The 3,597-nt window shown below is 36.4% G+C and overlaps 1 long non-coding RNA gene across 1 annotated transcript; it reads left to right on the top strand.

Annotated features, from left to right (window-relative positions):
• The first annotated feature begins 728 nt into the window (after window positions 1-728).
• LOC114762288 (uncharacterized) lies at window positions 729-1,496 on the top strand. Its single transcript, XR_003742239.1, has 3 exons — window positions 729-793; window positions 1,104-1,158; window positions 1,246-1,496. It is a non-coding gene; the product is annotated as an uncharacterized LOC114762288 (long non-coding RNA).
• Window positions 1,497-3,597: the final 2,101 nt, after the last annotated feature.

The following is a 3,597-nucleotide window of genomic DNA, read 5'->3' as shown; positions in this document are numbered from 1 at the left end:
TTTGCCAGTTAAATTACTGACTCATAGGGTGCCGTAGAGACTTTTTTCGAAAGGGTCCTTAGGGGCAGGACCACTTGCATATGGAATGGAAGGTAGTAAAAATATCAGTGAATGAATGATAAATACTTTGAGGACACCTGTGTCATTTCAGAAATCCCGTGTTATGCATCCTTCAATGATAACTAATTTGTCACAAGAATTAATTACAAAACAACATAAGAATAACTCTCACAGTTCAATATTTACTCCATTCATATCTAACCGATTTTAATTTTTTAAGATTCTGAATATGGTGAGACTTCTTTTTTTTTTTTTTTTTTAACTACAGGGAAAAAGGTTGAACCTTTTTTGGGCCGGAGTATATATTATGTGTTTTTGGGGTAAATAATTTGTCTTTCCAAATAGGTCCTCTGAGCCCAATCTACTTTGAAACTTCCATGGCAAGGAGTTACCCAAACACGGGCCTCTGTATGAGGCCTAACGCATTAAGGTGTTCGTAAGAGGCCCAAAGTCCATAAAATTGCCAAAAAAAGAAGAACAAAAAACTGAATATGGACCCTTTTGGCATAATAGGAAAAATGAGCATAAAACACTTGAATTAAAAAAAAAAAAAAAAAAAGAATCCACCCGCGGCGTTGTCACCGTTTTGGCCTGGGTGTCCTCCCTATCGCCCTTGGACGCTGCAAATTGCTCCGCCGCTTCTCTCAGCATGGCGAAAAACAGGAACAAGAAAAAGAAAATGGTGCCGTATCAATGGATATGAGCGAGCCATCCACTGGGGAAGTTCCTCAAGGTACTTTCTGTAGCAACTCAGCAGAACCGTGGTCTTTACTTTCTGCAGCAACTCGGCAGAACCGTGGTCTTTCTTTCTTTCTTTTTTTTTTAATTAAAATTATGAATGGAAAATAAGAAATTTGGTTCTTTAATTGTTGATCTAATCGCTTCTTACTTGCTGTCTCTGATTACTGAATATCGGGTGCTCTTGATTTGATTGTCTTGTAAGCCTTTCCTGTTTTATATGAAGCCGCCGTAACTGTTTTCTTGTAGAAGTTAGCCTTCTGCACTTGTTAAACCTTGAAAATTTCCCCCCTTTTTATGTGCAGCAATGGACACATCAGAGTCCGGAGCTCAAGGCCCAGTTTCTGGTGCTCCCAGCATGTAAGTATTGTATTTTCTGCGTTATCATTGGGAATGCTGAAGGTTACTGGTCCTGTAGAGAGGTTAATTGGCATCTATTTTCCAAAGTTTCAGTTTTTTAGGAACGTCATAAAATAGTCTCTCAAATGTCATATCCGGACACCGCTACAACAGCGCTGGCTCCACTCCCACTTACCAAGACCTCTGAAGGAAAAGTAGCTTAAGTAATAATTCGTTCCAAAAATGTTTGCGGATATAGTTAATTTTCCCACGTTTTTTCAATGGACATCTGGATGTTTTGGAGTTTCATGCTTCTTCATTCAGCACAGTTTCTCTAAATTTGTGTTCAACTATCTTGAGGCGGGTTATTATCACATTGACACTGAACCATTAAATGCATGGTTTTAAAGATGAAGGCTAGGCAGCCCATTAGTCTGAACTCTGTAATGTTTTATTAAACCAACATTTGGCAAGTATAAAACTTGTCATCCGAAGAATTTGGTATTTTAATAACGTACTTTCGTTATATTTGTCCTTCCAGGTTACTGCACACAGATTAAAAATGCAATAAATATGTAAAAATATAATGTTTTACCAAATTTGTGTTCACCCATCTTTAAATCTTAGGTGTTTTCTTTCTGTAAGGTTGGTGTACGATATAGAGTATTGGATGCTATTTAATCAGCATACCAGTGACTATATTCCATGACAGTTTATTCAGTGACACTCACTTCATTACTGGTCAGAACGTTCCATGGTTAACTCTTTCCAAACTGCTTGGCAATCAGGTTTTGGTACTAATTGTTGAGTGTTCAAGAGGGAAGGGGACTATTGAATTTCTAGAACCAACCTACTAAATATCTCTTAAATCATCCCATATTATTCAGTGTGAAACATAGGCGTCACATTCTTCTCATCCCATCTTTAGTCCACCCCGGATTGATGTTTTCTCCAATTCCTAAACCCAGTCGGTCAATCCCCACTAGTTGGTGCTCATAGAAAATGCGGTTGTGCTTGACTGAAGAGTGTGTTTATTTGTTCATGTATCTGTGCAATGAGAGGAGTAAAAGGAAGGCGGAAGAGTTACTAGTGTTAGGGATTTTGGACATTTTTTGTGTGGCTAGGGATTGAGCTGGGTCAGACTTGCGTATTCAGCAAACTCATGAAGCTGTGAGTTTGCTGCAAATTCACAAGTTCAGTCAACTCGCGAGAATCAGATTTTGGCAATGTTCTGGCTGGTTTTCCATTTGTGTTGATGAGCGAACTGCAACTTTAACAATATCTTCACACCTGCTTTTTGTCCTTGCTACTCGACATTCCATTTTCATGTCTTGCATATTATTTCCAACATTTTATGCTTGAATCTTTGTCACCCTTCACTCAAATATTAACATCACTCTCTGACAAGAGTCTAAGAGTACTTTTTGTGTGTGTGTATGTGTGTTTCTCTCTTTTTGAGTTTTTGCTGCTCTGAAATTGTTTACTTGGTTTTTTGCCTCCTCTGATTAGGGGTGTCTTCTGAAACAGGAAGATAAGAAAGGAAGGCCTCTGAAGAGATCAAAAATGTCCGAAAGATGAAAGCAAGAGAAAAAGCTATATCTGCAAGTGAGAAGGCCGCTGAGAAGATATCAAAGAACGAAAGTAAAAAATTAAGAGTTCAATCTGCCAAAGTCCTGTATGACTGAATAGCTGGACGGTTGACATCATTACTTGGAAAAGTTTCTTTTTTTTTTTTTTTTTTGAGGTGAAAGTTTCATACTTTTTGGTCGATCACTGAAACGTATGCATGCCGTATCGTCTACAGTTGAACGCTAATTTAGGGGTCAGTTTTTGTATTGCAAGTGCCGTTTGGTTGCATCATTTTATGAGTTGCAAGTAATGTGGATTCAGGAAACTTGCAGCGTTTGCTATCTGTTCTTACGCAGTGTTTTGAATTCTTACAAAAGTATTTTTTAAAAGTATTTTTCTGTAAATCGAGACAAATTCTTTCACATATTTATTTGTACTACCTCCGGTTTTTAATATAAGATTTTGTTTGACTTTTATTTTGGTTCTAAATATAAAACTCTAATTCACTTTGTCTATCATATTTATAAATTTTTTTCTAAAGTAATTCTTTTAACAATGATAGTTATAATCAATACACTTGATTAGTAAGGATATTTTAGTAAAAAACAATACATATTTGTTACAAATAACTAATTTAATTTTTTTAATCTCCTCAAATTAATCAACTAGTTCTAATTAGAATCGGAGGTAGTATATCGTAAAATCATTTCTAAATTATGATTTGGTTCTCTAAACACCTCATGAATGAAACTAATCAAAAACCCTGGTGAAAAAGAACCCGACGTTGAATTTGAAAAACTGTTATTGAAGTTATAATACCCTGTATTTATCCGATGCTGGCGAAAAATTGCATGGCCTTGTTCAAGAAATATTCATCCTTTGTCAGAAACA

Source organism: Neltuma alba, unplaced genomic scaffold (genome assembly GCF_004799145.2).
Source record: "Neltuma alba isolate B1F8T4 unplaced genomic scaffold, ASM479914v2 tig00011206_pilon, whole genome shotgun sequence".
Classification (NCBI taxonomy): Eukaryota; Viridiplantae; Streptophyta; class Magnoliopsida; order Fabales; family Fabaceae; genus Neltuma; species Neltuma alba.
The sequence above is the reverse complement of the archived record's forward strand: the minus strand, read 5'-3'. Positions and strand labels throughout refer to the sequence as shown.